Below are 8,392 nucleotides of genomic sequence, written 5' to 3'. Positions count from 1 at the left end.
GATATATGTCTATATCAAGTTATATAGTTGTTAGTTATGTGGCCAAGGCTATATTTAAATTAAATGCATATGATGTTTGTGAAGTTATTGCCATTTGCATTTGTAATTAATTGATATGCAATTTTATAGGCTAATTGACCTTAGTTACTAAGTAGTTGTAATCACCCTCATTTTTCAATATTACATGGCCTGGCTTATCGGACTAAGATAAGGAAAAATGATTGGAGGCTTAGGATTTTGTGTAAATCTTACTTTTAGGCCTCTCGGTTTAAATTTATGTGTATTTTGAATTGTCATTTGCCAACTAGGATCCCATGCAATTTTTTGACCATTTGCACTTTGATGTTAATGTTTTAAATGTATTTCGTGCCTTGGATTTGCTTGTGATGGGGTTGTAAAGCTTAATAGGGTTGAAGTACTAGTGCAAGTAGGGTAATGTGTTGTTGGTTTTCATTAATGAAAGTTATAATGGATTATGCAAAGTTATCTCCCTTTAATATTTTTGTTAAGAAGGGATTGAGTGTTAAAATTATAAAATATGTGTATTTGTTTGATTGTGGTGTATTGCACGAGTCATGCACGATCCATTTAATGTGGTCTAAGGGTAGTGTAAGTTTTTAGCTCTTACTTTATGATTTAGGCACCTTAGTTGTGTGTTTATGTGAAAATGATGTGAATTTTGTAAGGGCTTTCCAACTTTCAATAAGAAAATAATTTAATTGTAAAATCAGTACTATTAGCTAGAGCTAAGAGAAAGCTCTTTGTATACATCTAGATCACATTAATTGGATGTTGGATGAAAAAATGAGACACATCGAAAGTTTGTCCCAGGAGCTATCATTAATAGTAAAATGATGTCAAACTTGTGCAATATACCGCAGCGTGTGGTGTCTCCACCCCATCACATGGTGTAGAGGCAACAAGCCGTAGTGCATTATTAGTATGCTACGATGCATGTGCAGTTTTTATTGAAAATTGATGTTTCCTCACTTCTTTTGCAAATGCATACATTTATTTTGGATTTCATGCTTCCACATGTCTTAAATTCTAATTGGCAAATGATAGAGGAGTATGGGAGTATTTTAAATTTATGAAAACTTAGGATTCCATTAGTGTAATTTTGCAAATTTGGCAATCTATTTAGATTAACCCTATAATTACCTTGATTTTAGAAGAGTAGGGTAGATTAGTAGGGTAATCTTACTTGTCTACTTGGAGTTTACAATATGGCTTCTTAAATAATCAATTTTTTAAAATTATAAATAGAAAAGCCATGTCTCCCTATTTATAGGGCGGCGTGACTTTTACAAAATTAAAAAACTATGTTTTTTAACAATCCTTGCCCCCATTAGTTAGGGTGACATGACTTGTTCCCTTTCTATATCAAGGTTTCAATTAGTGATGTGGACCAGTAAAGGGATCTTTTTGTAGTAGTGGAATCAATAAATAATAATTAAAAAAATTACAAAGTCCTTAAAAAGGATTCTAATTATCTCAAAGTTTCATGAAATGTATGATCTACTTTTAATTCTTAAACCCCTTGTAAATTGTTGAAACTGTAACATCCAATGTTTTTTAATATGGAATTAATTGCTAATTAAAGGAGAAATTAGTTAAAAATAATTAATTAAATTTATCATATTTTCAAGTTGTTAATTGATATTTTGGATAATGATTAATTAAATTAATCATGTTTTTGAATTGTTAATTGACATTTTGGATCATGATAATTTTAAGATTGAGTAAAGGTGAAAGTTAGATCAAATCAAATTCACGTGGCATGAGGTAAAGCAAGAAAATGCTTATCGCACCACATGCCATAACATGTACTCCATATGTCACAGTATATGACACAAATTTAGTACAAAGACCCAAAAAAATATTAGAAAAATAGACTGGAACATCTAGTAAACAAAGAACATGAAGGAGGATGCTAGAGGCTCTATTAGGGCTTTAATTTGGGTAAGGTTAAAGGATTGTTTGGACCTTCGATCATCTAGGTAAGCTTCCTAAAATTCTTCTCTACTTATCCACCTTGGTTTTCTTAGATTCTTAAGAAAGGGTGGCTGGGTTTTGAGTTGAAGGGGGATTACACTCAAAAATTAGGTCTTGTATATTCTTGTGGGAGTTCAATTTAACTTTTTTTGTGTTGAATAAGTGGTTCTACATGTATATGTTGTTGGATGAAAGATGATGGATGAACCCTAGGTTGTTTTAGAATTTTAAAGTTGTTTGAGTTGAAATTAAGCATGAATCAACCTTGTATATGCGAAATTAAGATAAGGTGAGGCTGTAGAAGCTTGACCAGCTCTAAGGTAGATATTTGGATTGTTGAGTAGCTAAAGTAACTTACTCCCGTTGGTCCTATTTATAAGACAGAGAGAGAATTTTTTTTGGTCTTATTTATAAGTCATGTCATTAAATTTTGATAATAAATTTTCTTTTTTACCCTCCATTGAATGTTGGAGAGAGAAAATATGTTATTGAAGCATGTATATTTAATAAGTACAAAGTTGAGAACTTATTAAATTTTAAGATAGAGTTAATAAGTTTTAAGGTTTTTCTTGATAATAGTGAAATATGTTGAAAGTGACTTATAAATAGAACTAAGTAATTTAGCTTGCAGGTACTTGTGTTAAATTAATAAATTGACATATAGTACTTCGAAATGTAGAATTCAATATCTTAGAGTAATTCCAAGGCTATGGTAATGTAAGAGGTTTTGTTTGATCCATGGGTAGTCCTTTTGATAAAAAGGGGATTCAATAACCAGTTAATTATATAGTTTATTGGCTTGTATGGTTATTTGCAAAAAAAAAATATTTATATACAAATGTAATAATTTCTTTTAAAACTTGTTGAGTGTGCTAAGGATTTATGCCAAAAATTGCTCATACTTTGATTAGGATGCTAAGGTTTGATAATATGTTTTTGAAAATGAATTTATCAAACTATAAAAATAGGGCAAATTTAGTTAGCATTAGATATGCAAAATTTATATTGAATATCTGGAAAAATGCAAAGAGTTGCATTGTTAAACATTGCATGATCGAATAAGGGTAAGAGTTCACCCTAGTTGAAGAGTTAATAAAAATCCATATGGTTATGTTGTCACCTAGGACACTTGATACAACCTATCTTAGCTCCGTATTCACCAAAGAGATTCGGTAGATTAGTGATGTTCTAAATCAATCAAAAAGCATTTAGTGGCATCGGTGCATACAACACCCCAAATTGTGTGGTTAGGGGAATTCATAATCCTAAAAAGATAAGGGATAACCTTAGTCGAGTAGTTCCCTCTATTGAAGGTGAGCTTAGGACAATTCACAAGGAATTAATTCTATGTAGTAACCTATGGATTCAGTTAGGGAGACATGGAAGTTCGATTGGATATAGGATCATGCATGTGGTATTTATGCTATTTGTGGTGAATTTATACTTAGCCTATATATTATGCTATATTAAATCATATTTTTATGATGCCGTTTTACTACTTATTTATGATTGCACATGTTAATGAATTATATAATTTTTTGGCTACTGAGATTGTCTCATGTAACACCCTCAAATTTACAAACCGATTTTTCGCAAATTATTAATTCAAGAAATCATTTTTTTTTCATTGAACCCTTATCATGGTAGAAAAATTTCTACCATGATACATCCAAGACAATATACCACAGGTCTTAAAATATCTCAAAAAGCAATTAGAACCATGAGGGACAGACAGGATCCTCATGGCATGATATTTAAATCAGGTCATGAATCAAGAGGGACAGATATAATCCTCTTGGTCATATAAATACTTTTAATAAAAAGGATTAGAGTTTACATGCTTCACAAAGAAGATATGTCCTAAGTTGGCACAAGATACATTGTATAATCCAAAATAAGAGGCAACGTAAAAGATGGTGTCTCATACACCATAGTTACACCTCTGGTGCTTTCTCGGCCGGACTCGCTCCTGTAAAAATGTTAACCACGGGGAATGAGACTTAAAAGTCCCCAGTAACCAAAAATTAATATGTAATGATGCATGCGGATGTAACTAATCATGCGATTGCTAAGTGGGCACACAAAACATTTAACCGAACAATATTTTCAAACAAACCGAACAAGTATTTAATTGCATGACTGCACCTTATATCCTCCTTTCACCATGCTCGGACGCCAAATCACCCGGCCAAAGGTGAGTTGGACCAAGCGACACGCCACTCATTGGGTCCAATGAGGGCTTACCACGTGGTAATAATTAACCGAACAGAAATTCCCATTAACACCATACATTAAAATACCCTGACAAGTCATGCATCATTCAAATATCCAAACAGGAATATATCCGAACAATAATATCTCATCATGATAAATAAAAAATAAATTTTTAACCCACTTGGCAATAATTTCAAACAAGTATATACAGTATTTATTTTCAATAATTCATAATTTTTCCAAACAACAAAACAACACATAACCATTCACAAACACACCCATCACAACACATTAATAATGGTTACCTTGTGTCTTGAATAACAAGTTCCCCTTCACAACTCCTTTTTCACCACTATCTTTGTCAATATAATCTACATAATTATTTCACAATACTATATATTAATTTTACATTAAAATAAATAACTCTAATTTAAAGAGTTAGAAAGTCTTAAATCTATAGTCCATATTAACACTAATTTAAGATTTATGCCTCATTTAACTTCCCAAATTCTTTTCTAAAATTCTCGTACCCTAATGAACTATTTTTTTTTATCCTCAATTCACTTCTAGTATCACAATTTCATCCTTCTACATTCTAAAAATTCATCCAAAAATAAATTAAAAATTTTAGAATTATCCTGAAGCCTCAAATCACCTTTCTATAACCTCAAAAATACCTATTCATACTTAAATAAATATTTAATAATCATAGGTTTATCCCTACGTCTCAGATTCCACATAAATTCAACCATATAGATCTAGATTTTAACTCAAAAATTCTTAAACATGAGTTTCAACCTCAAGAAAATATTCTATAATATTTACTATATCTCTAAGAATTTTAACCTATATTTTTAATTCATCATATCATCAGATTAACTATCCTATAGAAAAAATCCTAATCAAAATATTTACTCTATCCTACAAAATAATCATATCACTAGAAAGCTAATATTATTTAGAAAATAACTATAAAATTAATTTTGTAATTAAATAAATTTTTAAATGCTAATCTAAACAGGAAAGTTAGAACATACCTGAAGAAAAAGAAAATAATCCCCCCTTGTGAGAAAACGCCGAGCAACGTGAGAGGAAGAGAGAAAAATAATATAAAAATAGGATTGTGAGTCCCAAAATTATATAAAAAAAAACTATAGGTTTGAATTTAATTATTCAAACCTTTGGGCCAAAAGTTGCAATTTTCTCTAAATTGCATCTTAGCCTCTCATGCTTCCTAATGCACACACCCCCTCCTTTTTATACATGAAGGCACCTCTTCTCTTCCCTCATCTAACCAATGTGGGACTTAGAAACAACAACCTTCCACCCCCTTTTTTTGTTCCTTCTACATTCTCTCTGTTTTTTTTTTCAACACATACATAAAAAAAATTATTTATGTATTATATCTTAACTAAATATTGCTTATGTGATTTTAAATTTAAATTTTTAAATTCATAATTAAATACCTAACCATAATATTATTTCTAAATAACCTCAAATAATATAAATTCCTATTATTATCATTTTTTTTTCTCAAAACCTAAATTCCACAATTTCTTTATTATATAAAAAATCAGGATGTTACATCTCACTCCAATAGATTTATATTTTTACATGTTTTGAGGTTGAAAGGAGACAAGGCAAAGAGCTAGGCTAGGAGTAACTTGTCTGCTTTCTTTGTAATGTCCTATATTTTGTTGTAAATAATGATGTATATAAGTTGACTTGTCAATTTGGGAGATTGTGTATCTTGGATGCATGCTTGTATGAGATATTTTGATATGTTAACCCTAGGTATTAGTGTTAATGCTCATATTTGCAGGGATAATATATTAGTACAAGCATGATGTGTATATGAAAGTGTTAGGATCAGATATTGCACTTATTGTGATGTGTAATGTAATAAATTGGCCTATAGTGATTGTGGATAACATCATTTATGGTAAAGGTTAATTTTTGATTGTAAGTGAAAAATGAGGTGAATTATGTATGTGAATAGATAGATTTGGCCAAATGAGGTGAATTATGTATGTGAATAGATAGATTTGGCCAATGGTGATTTATTATAATTGTGCGGTTAGTAGCATAGTTTTGTGTGGAACTGGTGCTTTGATAGCTAAGTCTTGGATTTATATTGAAATTATAGAGTTAATTGTTCAATTTAGTGTATGTTGGTTTATTGAACTTGGTTTAAGTCCTAAATTGAGTTGGTAGTATAAGTTTTGAGATTTGACCCCATGCTGTGAAATTAAGCTCTTTATACCATATGCCACAGCATATGGACCCCATGCTATGATATATGTATCAAAATGTGTCAGAATGACTTTTTTGGCCCTCTTTTGCTATGTTTTCCTTGATTTTATCTTCTGTGCTTCCCATACTTTTAAATATAAATAAGAATGAGCTCAAACTACATATTTGAAAGGTTTTTGGAATCCTAAAGTTTTCAAATTTATTTTAAAATATTTAATTGATTTAAATCTTTTGATTATAGTTAGCTTAGGAGGGACTAATGGCTCCTAAATACTGTTGTATGTTACGATTGTGATGATATTGATAATATCAAGGTGGACATTATAGAAACTACAATGGGTGACATGAGCAATGTGGGTAGAAGTTGGTGATAGCAACTTCCAATAACTAAATATAGTCAAACAAAAAAAAATTTAGAGATAAAATTTACGGAGAATTATTCCAAAGGTTTACAGAGTGATTGCAAATAACATATTATGGAAATCCAATTTAACTCATTTGGTTGAATTGGTAAATCATTAAACTAATGTCTTTGCTGATTTAATAAAGTACTTAGCATTATGAATTGATGGATTTGAATTTTAATTTTGGATGGCTCATTACCAATGCAGTGGAAATGTTAGGCTTCAAGCTTTTGTCTTATGAATTGGGTCTAGGTGGCTCGTTACCCCTTCTAATCGTAATCCAAAGGTTGCATACAAATTCAATAGGCTCATTAGATGTCCCTTACCATCCTCACATCAATTCATGCTTAACATTACTTAATTAACCTTTATTAATTACATTAATCCAGCAACTATCTTTCAATATGTCACATATGGTGAAGGAGTTGAAGGAGGTTGGATCTAGCTCTGGCAAGACCTTGTGCTTGCCTCTAACCATTGTTGCGAGAGAGGAGAAAAAGATTAAGAGTACTAATCAAAAGAGAAGAGGACAGGTTAGGGATTTAGGAGCGATGGGCAATCTAGTTATTGAACATGAGAGATAAGAGTTGGCGGTGATGTAGTTATGAGTCGAGGGGATCGCAAATTTGTAGAAGAGATATGATCCTTTGAAAATCCAAACACAAAGTAATAGGCATGATAAACCATGATTCTTTCGCAAAAAGTGTCAATCGATTTCCCAAGCACCAACTGTTTCTGGCCCAACTTTTAATGCTTTGTCTTCTTCTCTTCCATTGCTACCATGTCAGTTGCAGAGCCAGAGATTTGTTATGGAGTAGTTACCCAGCTTGATTATTGTAAATCTCCCCACCCAACTTTACCTACGAACTCAGAAGCTCTACCGCCATCCTCCATGCTTCCATTTTTTTCCCAAGGGACAGAGAAGAAGGGAGATAGTCCCTCTGATCTAAAATATAAGTAATTTTTAATAATACTTCCTTCGCCCTAAATTATAAGATATTTTTAAAAAAAAATTAACATTTTAAAATATAAGACACTTTGATAAAAATAAAATTTATTAATGATACTTTTTTAATATTATCCTCCCCGTATATTTTTTCTCTTCAATATTTTTTATCAATGGAATATTAAATGAAGGGCATTTTTAGAAGTTTATATTTTTGTCTTGAAAAAATAAAGTTGTTAAATGTATTTAATGAGGTTTATTGGTATGTGAGATTTTATCTAAAAGTGTCTTATAATTTTGGACGGAGGGAGTAATAACCATACCAATAAAATCTTTATTCTCATGAAAATATATATTTTGATTTTCCTTTTGTACCCTTAATTCTAATTTATGATGAGTGCAAAGAATATTATAGATTCATAGATATAATAATCTGTGTTAATAAATGCAATAGGTAAAATTAAATTTTTGTTTGTATAAATTATAAATTGTTTATATTTTGAATCAAAATTAATTAAAAGAAAATATTTATATTTTTGGGCCGAGGGAGCAATATCAAATTTGTTTTGGGGTCGATATT

At 30.7% G+C, this 8,392-nt stretch overlaps 1 long non-coding RNA gene across 1 annotated transcript; it reads right to left on the bottom strand.

Moving 5' to 3' along the window:
- Positions 1–3,694: 3,694 nt before the first annotated feature.
- LOC129292236 (uncharacterized) lies at positions 3,695–4,934 on the bottom strand. The gene is made up of 2 exons (XR_008588885.1): positions 4,515–4,934; positions 3,695–3,964 (listed from the first exon to the last, which is right to left on the bottom strand). It is a non-coding gene; the product is annotated as an uncharacterized LOC129292236 (long non-coding RNA).
- Between the last annotated feature and the right edge of the window lie 3,458 nt (positions 4,935–8,392).

This window comes from Prosopis cineraria, unplaced genomic scaffold (genome assembly GCF_029017545.1).
Source record: "Prosopis cineraria cultivar Desert tree isolate PC_DT_omini unplaced genomic scaffold, ASM2901754v1 PC14, whole genome shotgun sequence".
NCBI lineage: Eukaryota > Viridiplantae > Streptophyta > Magnoliopsida > Fabales > Fabaceae > Prosopis > Prosopis cineraria.
This window is presented reverse-complemented; position numbering and strand designations above follow the sequence as displayed.